This window comes from Lontra canadensis, unplaced genomic scaffold, assembly GCF_010015895.1.
Source record: "Lontra canadensis isolate GAN:19392208 unplaced genomic scaffold, GSC_riverotter_1.0 scaffold180, whole genome shotgun sequence".
Lineage (NCBI taxonomy): Eukaryota > Metazoa > Chordata > Mammalia > Carnivora > Mustelidae > Lontra > Lontra canadensis.
Genome location: NW_022631174.1, coordinates 310,692 through 323,563, shown reverse-complemented (window position 1 = coordinate 323,563; position 12,872 = coordinate 310,692). Strand labels below are relative to the sequence as shown.

Here is a 12,872-nt window from a genome sequence, read left to right as displayed (position 1 = left end):
GAGAATGAATGAGAGAGAGCATGAGAGAGGAGAAGGTCAGAGGAAGAAGCAGACTCCCCAAGGAGCTGGGAGCCCGATGCGGGACTTGATCCTGGAAGTCCGGGATCATGACCTGAGCCGAAGGTAGTCACTCAACCAACTGAGTCACCCAGGCACCCAAGATTTTATTTATTTATTTGAGAGAGAGAGAGACAGCCCAAGTGGAGTGGCAGGCAGAGGGAGAAGCAGGCTCCCCACTGAGCAAGGATTGCAATGCGGAACTTGATCCCAGAATCCTGGGATCATGACCTAAGCCAAAGGCAGACACTTAACCAACTGAGCCACCCAGGCCTCCCTGTAGCTACACTTCTGCTAAACATAGCATAATGTATAAACTTGTTAAGTCCCTAAGTTGTACACCTGAAACTAATTTAACATTGTGTATCAACTATACTCAAATTAAAAAATAGTAAGAAAATGTAAGTCTATTTAAATAATCAGATAGACGGTCATCTGGGCAAGAACAAGCAAGAGGAAGGATGAATACAAACAATTAAGAATTAGGAATGGATATTGGGGTGCTTGGGTAGTGCAGTTGTTTAAGCATCCAACTGTTGGTTTTTGCTCAGGTCATAATCTTGGGGTCATGAGATCGATCCCTGCTTTGGACTTTGTGCTCAGTGCAACCTGCTTAAGTTTCTCTTTCCCTTTCCCTCTGCTTCTCCCCCTTGCAAGCTCTCACTCTCTCAAATAAATAAATAAATAAATCTTAAAAAAAGAATTAGAAAGAATGGTCGCCAGAGGCACACAAAGAAAAAATTAAATTTTAAGAGAATACTCCTTGTATTATTTAAATGGAAATTTTCAATAAAATAGATATAATTGTAGGAAAATATAAAATACATTCTAGAACAGTCTCAATACCCAAGTAAACCAGAAACAGAGAACAAAGTCAAGAAAATTGTCAAAGAAATAATTACCCTAGTAGCAGTCTCTAGCCTCATAAAACTATTGAAGAAGTTTAATTTAACTTCAATAAATAGAATATTCTCATGCTATGTAAACTTCCTGCAGCACCAGAAAGAAATTTAAGCTTCCCGGTGTCTTTGTAAAACAATTGTAGTTGACAATGTTGCATAAGTTTCAGATGTACAGCATAGTGATTGGATAAGTCTATATATTATGCTCTGCTCACCGGAAGTGTAGCTCCCATCTGTCACCACACAATGCTATACAATACCATTGACTATATTTTCTGTACCTTTCATCCCTGTGACTTACTCATTCCATAATTGGAAGCCTGTACATCCCACTCCCCTTTACCATTTTGTCCATTCTCCCAACCCCCGTTTTCTCTGGCAACCACCAATTTGTTCTCTGTATTTATGGGCTCTTTGTTTTGTCTTGATTTTTAGATACTACATGTAAGTAAAATCATATGGTATTTGTCTAACTTGTTTTATTTAACATCATACTCTCTAGGTCCTATAGACTTTTTATGAAGTTAGCATATATTTGATACTAAAAATATCACATTTTTGGAAGAAATATATGAAATATCACTAGAGGGTAACTTTGGTTGTGACTATAGATGCAAAATGCCAAATATAACTGTAGGGAATTTTAAATATCAGAATATTTTTAAAAATCTATCATGATTGAGAGACCTCATAAAAAATTGTAGAAGATTTAATATAAGTAAATGCATGTATATAATATATCATATCAAGTGCCTAAAAAGTACTTTTTACAGGTTGTAATCCATTCTTGATTGAAAAGAAAAAACATCCATGTGTAGCCATCTAGGAATAGAGGGATATTGCAGGATCATTTCCAAACAAACAGGAGTAAGAGAGGGATCCCCACCGTTACGTCTGTTTTTATCATTGCCCTATGAAATTAACATCAAGAAATAGAAAAATCAAGTTCATATATTGAAAAGGAAGACAAAGCAAGTTTTTTGATTGTCCATTAAAAAAATGAAGAATTATTAGAAAAAAGTAGCAAAATAAAAATCAGATATACAAAAATCTATGCATTCCTTATATATCATCAATATATATTGATGGGAAACATAATGCAAAAAAACTAATTAAAAAATGAAATTCTTATGATATGTTAAGTGACTCAAACAGGATGCAAAACTGCACAATATGGTATTATTTCAATATCAACACAAATACACACACTCATACTCTCGCACTCTCACACACAGAAACAAGACTGGAAAGAAATACCAAACTTTATTAGTGATTCGAGTAATAAAATGGTTTTTATCATCTTTCTTCTACTTGTCTCTACCTTCTGGTTTGTCTACAATGAATACAGATTATTTTTATAATATTTGATGACATATCATCTCCTGGGAATGCTCGTGAAATTCTTACAACGTCCCCATCACCATGAACTAACTGCACAGAAGACAAACAGAAATCCCTTTCCCTGTGATGTGTACAGTCCAGATTGTCCCAATATCTTTGATACTGACAAAATTTCCTCAAGGCAGTCCCTGACAACAATTGCAGCTAACAGCTGTTAGGGGAACTTCCCTGGGTGAGGCACCATGCACAGTTCTAAGTGCTTTCTGTTGTATTTCTATTTCTATAGTCCTTTATTCCTCCCAACCCTCACTGTGAGATGGATATCTTTTATAATCCAATTTTCATAGAAAGAACATGAGTCACACAAAGTGGTAGAGGCAGGATTTTAACTCAGATCACAAGCAGGCAGAGAGGCAGGCAGAGAGAGGCGGAAGCAGGCTCCCTGCCGAGCAAAAAGCCCAATGCGGGGCTTGATCCCAGGACCCTGAGACCATGACCTGAGCCAAAGGCAGAGGCTTAACCCACTGAGCCACCCTCAATCTCTGGTGATAGTCCCACCTCTTCAACTCACCTGATATGTCATCCTGAGCATGTCTCTTATTTTTGTTTTTGAGACTTTGGTTGCTGCACCTGTAAAACCAGGAGGTTTGACTTGCTCAGTAACAAGTAAATTCCCTTCCATTTTACACAAGAGCAGAGGAATGACCATGAGAACACTCACCTGTAACCACACGTAAGCCAGTGAGGCTGCGTGGGAAAGGATGTAAGGGGGTGGTGAGAATCTGCACAAGCTTGGTCAGCTATTCCAGGGGGTCAAGAGGAGGTATATATATGGAAATTAGATTTTAAAAAAAGAGGTGGAGATCATCTCTGTCATGGGACTTCACCACAGGGCAATCCTCTTGTGTCCTTAAAATTGCCCAAGAGCAGGGAGGAGGAGGTGGGGAGAGCTAACTAAATAATATAAGTCTTAATAAATAGAGCAGTAGTAAAACAGTGGTGCCTCATACCTCCGAGGTGATTTAGAATTTCTCCAAATCTTTATCTCCATCCCCCATATTGATCTATAAGGATAAATGGGGGCAATTATCCTAATAACTCCATTTATCAGAAGGGGACATAAGGGGGATCTTTGCTTTCCCAAGGTCATTCAGGGAATTCCATGGAGTCAGCACTGAATCTGAGTCTCCAGCCTAGGTCTTGATCTCCCAGATGTCTGGTCCAAACTGGATTTGGGGGCAGAAACAAGCTGACTCCTAAACTGGGGATGAGGAGGAAACCTGCCTTGGATCTGGGGATGAGGAAGAAACCCAAGAGAAGAGGCAAAAACTAGAGATGCCCTTTCCAACTTGAAATTCTTTTTTTTTTTAAAGATTTTATTTATTTATTTGACAGAGATCACAAGTAGGCAGAGAGGCAGGCGGGGGTGGGGGGGGGAGCAGGCTCCCTGCTGAGCAGAGAGCCAGATGCGGGGCTCGACCTCAGACCTTGAGATCACAACCCGAGCTGAAGGCAGAGGCCCAACCCACTGAGCAACCCAGGCACCCCCCCAACTTGAAATTCTTAATGAAGCCCCAGGAATAAAATACTTTCCCCACTAGGGCCTTGTTAGTGAGGGCCACAGGCACCGTGTCTCAGGAGTCCCAAAATGATCCTGAGAGAGTTGTTTGAAACACTGTGTTGGGCTGGGAGGGGCAAGGGGAACCCCTGGGAAGTTGTCCCCACATGATTATCTGGGCCAGGCCCTTAGAAAATAAGAATTTATTGATAGAGATGATGAGAGAGGAAATCAGAAAGGTTGTATAGTCTAACACTTGGACTCTTATGTCTTCCTCATTAATAATTCACCTAAGCCCATGTGATAGCATACTCTCCAGGGAAGCCTCCTGGACCTTGTAGATGGATACACCTGCTCTTCCAGCTATTAGTAACTATGAAACCCTTTGAACCCCAGTTTCCTTATTTGTGGAATGAGAGAAATATCCTCTTGAAAGGTTATTGGGTGGATTAAATGAAATAACACATGTAGAGTTCCTAGTAGAAGACTGCCAATGTTATTAACATGACAATAATTGATAACATGTACATGACCCCACACTGTAAGATTTATATGTACCAAACCCCAATCAACCCTTACAACAATTCTGTGAAGTGGGTATCTTTACTACTCCCATTTTAGAGATAAATGACTGAAGTTCAGAATGACTCAGTAATTTGCCTAAGGCTGTATACTTAAGGGTTTTGAGGAGTTGGGGTTCAAACTTTGTCTGATTCCAAGGTATATGATATCAACAATTATGCTATGTGATTGACTCTTCCACCCCTGTCCAATTAACCCCTGTCCCCCAAACAATATACTTGTTTATGCCATTGTTTGTGACCAATATTGCTTCTAATATGCTATGGACTATGCTCCAGGATGAGCCTAAGGCATCCTACTCTCTGTAATAGCAGCCTCTCACCACCCCAATAGCTTAGTCCACAGCGCTGAGATTGACTTCCAGCTGCTGCCTCCAGCATAACCATCTTGCTCTCCAAATATCTGCTTATTTTCACTGCAAAGAATTGTGACCTTGACTTAGTGCACTTGTGCCTCAGGTCCTGAGTTAGAGCTCTCACCCAGCATCACCAGGATTAAACTGCTGCTGCACGTTGCCACACAGGCCCAAGCCACCATTGCCCCTTGTTATTCCTGGGCTAGCCACTGCAACATTTCCCTTCCCTCTCTGAGCCTGAGTCACTGTGAGCCCCAGAAACCCAAACCCTAGTTCTATGGGAGAGCTGCACATGTTCATATGTCAGGCCTCAGCACCATCACCATAACAAGTGAACTTGATCCCAGGACCCTGACACTGTGGCCACCATGACTGCCAGCCCACCAGACCTGGTGCCAAGAGGGATCCACTCAGTTACAGCTTTCCCCCATGGGCAAATCGGAGAGCAGGAGAATGCCAGTAGGCTTTACCACCAAGGACCCCAATAATGTTTGGGACACTAAAGACTCCTGTGGTCTTTGCCAATGTTGAACTAAAAAGCATTTGCATAACAAATGAAGCCATTAATAAATTGAAAAGGCAACCTATGACATGGGAAAAAATATTTGCAAGCCTTATATTTGATAAGGGGTTAATATAAAAAATATATAAAGAACTCATTCAACACAATAAGTAAAACAAATAACCCAATTTTAAAAGTGGGCAAAGGATCTGAGACGTCCAAATGGGCAACAGGAAACTTGAATATGTGCTCAACATCACCAGTCATCAGCACATTAAAACTATCATGAGCCATTACCTCGCACCTGTCAGGATGGCCATTATCAAAAAGGAAAAAGATAGTAAGTGTTCATGAGATGTGGAGAAAAAACAAACCTTGTGCTCCCTTTGTGGCCGTGTAAATTGGTAGAGTCACTAATGGAAAACAGTATGGGATTTCCTCTAAAGATTAAAAATAGAACTACTGTATGATCCAGCAATCCAACTTCTGGCTATAGACATGAAGTAAATGAAATTACTATCTGAAAAGAATATCTGTACTTCCAAGTTCACTTGCAGTGTTATTCACAGTCGCTGAGATATGGAAATGACTTAATAACCTTTGACAGATGAGTACATAAAGAAAATATGATATATAGGTAGATATTGATATACATGTACACACACACATGCACACACACATAGTGCTAAAAAACACATAAATGGAACTCCTGACACTTCTTACAATGAGGATGGAGTTTGATAGCATTACGCTAAGAGAAATAAGCCAGAAAGAGAAAGACAAATTTAGTATGGTATCACATATACATGAAATCTTTTTTTTTAAAGATTTTATTTATTTATTTGACAGACAGAGATCACAAATAGACAGAGAGGCAGGCAGTAAGAGAGAGAGGAGGAAGCAGGTTCTTTGCTGAGCAGAGAGCCCGATGCGGGGCTCTATCCCAGGACCCTGAGATCATGACCTGAGCCGAAGGCAGAGGCTTTAACCCACTGAGCCACCCAGGCACACCTACATGAAATCTTAAAAGCAGAAAAAGCAAGCTTCATAGATACAGAGAGTAGAATGGCGGTTGCCAGGGACTGGCAAGTAGGCAGGGCAACATGGGGAGAGTAGGACATAGGGCACAAACTTTCAGTTATAAGATGAATAAGTTCTGAGGATCTAATGTACAACATGGTGATTACAGTTGATAATTCAAGTATACTTGAAATTTGAGTAGATTTTGAGCATTCTCACCACACATACACATACACTAGTTAACTATGTGAAGTAGAGGGTGTGTTAATTATCTTGTTCTTGGTAATCATTTCATGTGTGTGTATACATATCATCATGTTGTACACTTTAATATATACAATTATATTTATCAATTATTCCACAATAAACTTGGGAAGTTACTTCCCAGTGAAGAAGTACTAATGAATTGTATTGGTTAGCTCAAGCCTCCATAACAAAATAACATAGACTAGGGTTTAAAAAAAAGATGGTTTAAATTAAACAATGGAAATTTATTTTTTCACAGTTCTGGAGGCTAGAAGTCCAAGGTTATGTGCCAGCATGGTCAGGTTCCTTTTTTTTTTCTTTTTTAAGATTTTATTTATTTATTTGTCAGAGAGAGAGAGAGAGAGTGTGAGCACTGGCAGATGGAGGCAGAGGGAGAAGCAGGCTCCCTGCCGAGCAAGGAGCCCGACGTGGGGCTGGATCCCAGGACGCTGGGATCATGACCCAAGCTGAAGGCAACTGCTTAACCAACTGAGCCACCCAGGCGTCCCGCATGGTCAGGTTCTGGTGGGGGCTCTCTTCCTGGCTTGCAGGTGGCTACCTTCCCACTGTGTCCTCATGTGGCATGTTTCTTCCTCTCTTACAGGGTTAGGGCCACAACCTAATTTAGCCTTAATTACTTCCTAAAGTGCCTCATTAATACTTCCTAATTAATCTCATTTAGCTGTAATTATTTCCTAAACACCCTATTCCATATATAGTCACACTGGGGGTTAGAGCTTCAACATAGGAATTTTGGTGGGGCACAGTTTAGTTCACATCATGGACAATAAACATTTGAAAATATATTCAACCTTATGTGATGTCAAAGATACGCATATTGAAATAATAATTAGTTTTTTTCAACCATTACAATTTCAAAATCAGGAGAATTTATTTTAATAGTTACTGTTTACAAAGCTGTGGGGAGCAAGAAGTTTTACTTACCATTGTAACAACAAAAGAGTGAATTTTTGTATGGGATCAGGGGAAATATATATAAAATATAATTACATATTAATAATATATATTATATATTGTATATAGCATATTATATACTATATATATAATAGAAAAATCTGTTTTATTTTTTCAACTCAGGAATCTTACTAATTAGAACTTATAGAAATGCTTGTAAGATAATAAAAAACACATCTTTGAAGAATATTATTTCTATTATTGATCATAATTATAGTAAATCAAGAAACAATATAAACTATCAGAAGAAATATGGTTTGGTAAATTATGGTTAACTCATAAATTAACACTAGGCAGTTATTAAAATAGATAAGGTAAGTTTTTTAAATATTTTGATAGAGAATAAAGTCTACCAAGTAATGTATAAACAAAAAAGACATGGCATAACATGCCCCTATAAATATGACATACACATATATATTTTTATATTGATACAAAAATATGTAAATGTATTTATATATGTATAAACAGCTAGATGGGAGGCACCAAATTTTTTTTTTATTTGACAGAGAGAGAGAGAGAGATCACAAGTAGGCAAAGCAGCAGGCAGAGAGAGAGAGGGAAGCAGGCTCCCTGCCAAGCAGACAGCCTGATGTGGGGCTCGACCCCAGGACCCTGAGATCATGACCCAAGCTGAAGGCAGAGGCCCAACCCACTGAGCCACCCAGGTGCCTCCAAATTCTTTTTTTTTTTTTTTGTACCAAATTCTTAATAGCGGTTTCTTTTGGAAATTGAATTATGAAGGGCTTGGGTAGAGAGGGTGAAGATTTGACTTTCATTTTCTACTGGCAAAATTTTGTATTGTTTTCATTTTTATAAACATAATTTCTAATGGGAAATTAAAATCAATGAATGGTGTTTCCATTTTAGGAAAAAAAAAGTTCCAAAGGAAGTATAAACTCTTCACTGTTGAATACCCTAGAATCTTGCATTGTAGACAGAGTACTCAATGTCTCAAATTATACTGTACTAGGTCTAGAATCTTGTGTGGGGCCCTGGTGTCAAAGCAAGTTGGGGAAGCTGTTTCAGGGAAACCCGGACAGGTGGATGTACTAACACTTGGTACCAAGCTGTGACTTTCCATATCCCAGTTTGGAGAGAATCTTTGCTGGAGTCTTTTTGGGGTCTTCAGCAGAAAATAAACAAAGGTTCTGCCTGTAGGACCATGAGTCTCCCAGCTTGCAGAGCTTCCTGGGTCCCACCTCCATCTGGATTGGAAAGGGTATCTAGGACCAAAAGGCAACTAGCCAAAGATTCTGGTCAACAGAACCTGCACACATATTATTAGGTAGAGCCTCCCTGGGGAACAAGAAGTCTTACTTCCTAACAAAAGTCATTTTGCTCAAGGAGCTAGGAGAGAAGGAAAACACTTGCTGTGGTTCTACCCTCCTAAATCACTCCTCATACAAGGGCTCGCTTTCCTGTGAGCACCTGCCGCAGAGCCCCGTGCACATCAGGGTTCTGGAGGCTGTAAATGAGTGGGTTCAGCCCACTCATTAGCCCCATCATTAGTGGGGCTAATGATGGTGTTGAGGATGCCGATCCCTTTGTCCTTGTCTGAGGCCTCCACTGAGCCCAGCCTCATGTAGCTGAAGACACCTGTCCCATAGAATATGCCCACCACAGTGAGGTGGGAGCCACATGTAGAGAAAGCTTTCTTTCTGCCCTCAACAGAGCGGATTTGTAGGACTGCAGCTGCCACATGGATATAGGAGGTGACAATGAGAATCACAGGTGCACCTGCCATGAGGATGCCCAGACCGAAGAGCAGCAGCTCGTTGAGTTGGGTGCTGGAGCAGGAGAGCTGAAAGAGCTGTGGGAGGTCACAATAGAAGTGATTGATCACATTGGGACCACAGAAGTTGAGTGTGGCTATGGCTACTGTGTGGGTCAGTGCATTGGTGAAAGCTAAAGCCCAGGACACAGCTACCAATATCCTCTGGACTGTCTGGCTCATTCGGGTGCTATAGGTAAGGGGCTGGCAGATGGCCAGGAATCGGTCATAGGCCATGGCTGTCAGTAAGAAGCAGTCCACGCCAGCCAACTGATGAAAGAAGAAAAGCTGTGTGAGGCAGGCTCCATAGGGAATTGTACGCTTGTTGGACAGGAGATGAGCCAACATTGAGGGAACAGTGACGGTGATGCACCCAACATCCAGCACTGATAGGTTGCCTAGGAAGAAGTACATGGGGGTGTGGAGTTTAAGCACTATGAAGATGGCAGCCAGGATGCTGATGTTGCCTCCGACTGTGACCAGGTAGGCAAAGAAGAAGACTACAAAGACAACTGGTTGTAGCACTTATGTCTCCACCAAGCCAAGCAGGATAAACTCAGTAACAGCTGTTCCATTGGTCCTGGATTCTAGGTCCATGGGTCTCTGAAAGAGATCAGTGTTCTCAACTTAGTTATTCAAGAAAAATATATCAACTCCCTCTCAAATGCCTAGCCCCAGGTAAATTCCCAAGTGTCTCTAGTGAGTATGTTCCCCCTCCTTAGGCCTTACCTAACTCATTATCCCTCTGTCTTCACCTCAATGTCCTCACCCAAGTTCCAGGTGAGTTACACTACTACTACCTTGGTACTCCCCCTTCTTGTGAAAGATATATAAATCCTATCTTCCAGTGTTCCCTAGAATCAAGGAATGAGATCCTCCCACCAACAACCTGTATGAAGAGATTTGGAGAAATATGATGCTAAAAGTAAAAGCGAATAGTTAGTAAATAGAAACAACAGAAGAATGTATCATAAGTCCTTGTAAGTATATTGCAAAGGAATAAAGATATGGCAAATAAGTAAGAAAAATATCAAGATAAACACAATTAAGAACTGAAAGGCAGCAGGTCAAAAATAAATCAAATAACTTTAGTATCAATCTGCTCCTAAGTCTGAACAATTGATTCAAGAACAGTCCCCAAACCAAATAAACCAACCACAACTGAAAAAAAACAAAAGGGAGCAGGGGATAGTCAATAATGTACTTCCTGGTGTAGGCTCTAGGCTCATATAATTCTTGTACAAATTATTTTAAACTGTCAGTGTAAATATAGCTTTCATGTAATATAAACTTTCCTTAACTTAGGAAAAAAATTGTGATTTTTGCCTTCCAATTGATTTAAAAAATTTTAAACTTATTTTAATTTTTTATTTTATATTATTAAATAATATTATTAATATTATATTTAATTTTTATTTTTTATTATTTTTGAAAGCAAGAGAGAGAGCACACTGCCTTTCACAGAGGAAGAGGGAGAGAGAGGGGCAGTGGGAGAGGAAAAGAAAGAAACCTAGATGTAGCATGGATCCTGATGCAGGGCTCAATCCCTGGGATGGTGACCTGAGCCAAAATCAAGAGTCAGATGCTTAACCAACTGAGCCATCCAGGTGCCCCTCCAATTCACTTTGCAAAAAAAGGAATTATTCTACACTACCCCCATTTGATAATATGTGTGCAAAAATCCTAAGTACAAAAAAATGAAGTCCATTATCTTTTTTAAAAACTAACATGTAATGTATTGTTTCAAGGGTAAAGGTCTGTGATTCATCAGTCTTACACAATTCACAGTGCTCACCATAGCACATACCCTCCCCAATGTCCATCACCCACCCACCCATCCCTCCCACCCCCCTCCACTCCAGCAACCCTCAGTTTGTTTCCAGGGATATCCTCTATCACCACTGATGTTCAGAATAGTACTAGAAGTCCTAGCCTCAGCAATCAGACAACAAAAAGAGATAAAAGGCAACCAAATTGACAAAGAATTCAAACTCTCACTCTTTGCAGATGATATGATACTTTATGTGGAAAATCCAAAAGACTTCACCCCAAAACTGCTGGAACTTATAGAGGAATTCAGTAAAAGTGTCAGTATATAAAATCAATGCACAGAAATCAGTTGCATTTCTTTATACCAACAACAAGACAGAAGAAAGAGAAATGAAGGAGTCAATCCCATTTACAATCGCACCCAAAACCCTAAGATACCTAGGAATAAACCTAAGCAAAGAGAAAAAGAATCTGTACTCAGAAAACTATAGAATACACATGAAAGAAACTGAGGAAGACACAAAGAAATGGAAGAATATTCCATGCTCATGGATTGGAAAAAAAAAATGTTGTGAAAATCTCTATGCTACCTAGAACAATCTCGACACTAAATGCAATCCCTATTAAAATGCCATCAACTTTTTTCAAAGAAATGGAACAAATAATCCTAAAATTTGTATGGAACCAGAAAAGACCCCAAATAGTGAGAGGAATGTTGAAAAAGAAAACCAAAGGTGGTGGCATCACAATTCCAGACTTCAAGCTCTATTAAAAGCTATAATCATCAAGACAATATGGTACGGGCACAAAAACAGACACATAGATCAATGGAACAGAATAGAGACTCTAGAAATGGACCCTCAACTCTATGGTTAACTAATCTTAGATGAAGCAAGAAAGAGTGTCCAGTGGAAAAAAGACAGTGTCTTCAATAAAGGGTGTTGGGAAAATTGGACTGCCACATGCAGAAGAATGAAACTGGACCATTTCCTTATACCACACACAAAAATAGACTCAAAATGGGTGAAAGACCTAAATGTGAAACAGGAATCCATCAAAATCCTTGGGGAGAACACAGCAACCTCTTCAACCTCAGCCACACCATCTTCTTCCTGGAAACATCACCAAAGGCAAGGGAAGCAGGGCAAAAATGAACTATTGGGACTTTACCAAGATCAAAAGCTTTTACACAGCAAAGAAATCAGTCAACAAAACTAAAAGGCAACAGGCAGAATGGGAGAAGATATTTGCAAGTGACATAGCAGTATCCAAATCTAGTATCCAAAATCTATAAAGAACTTATCAAACTCAACACCCAAAGAATAAATAATCCAATCAAGAAATGGGCAGAAGACATGAACAGAGGTTTCTTCAAAGAAGACATGCAAATGGCCAACAGACACATGAAAAAGTGCTCAACATCACTCACCATCAGGGAAATACACATCAAAACCACAATAAGATACCACCTAACACCAGTGAGAATGGCTAAAATTAACAAGTCAGGAAACAACAGGTGTTGGTGAGGATGTAGAGGGTCCTGCAGGTGTAACAACAGGTGTTGGTGAGGATCCTACACTGTTGGGAATGCAAGTTGGTGCAGCCACTCTGGAAAACAGTATGGAGGTTGCTCAAAAAGTTGAAAATAGAGCTACCCTATGACCCAACTATTACACAACTGGGTATTTATTTACCCCAAAGATACAAATGTCATGATCCGAAGGGGCACATGCACCCCAATGTTTATGGCAGCAATGTCCATGATAGCCAAACTATGGAAAGAGCCCAGA

The 12,872-nt window shown here is 40.0% G+C and overlaps 1 pseudogene; it reads right to left on the bottom strand.

Moving 5' to 3' along the window:
* Nucleotides 1–8,939: 8,939 nt before the first annotated feature.
* LOC116860617 lies at nt 8,940–9,918 on the bottom strand (annotated as a pseudogene).
* Nucleotides 9,919–12,872: the final 2,954 nt, after the last annotated feature.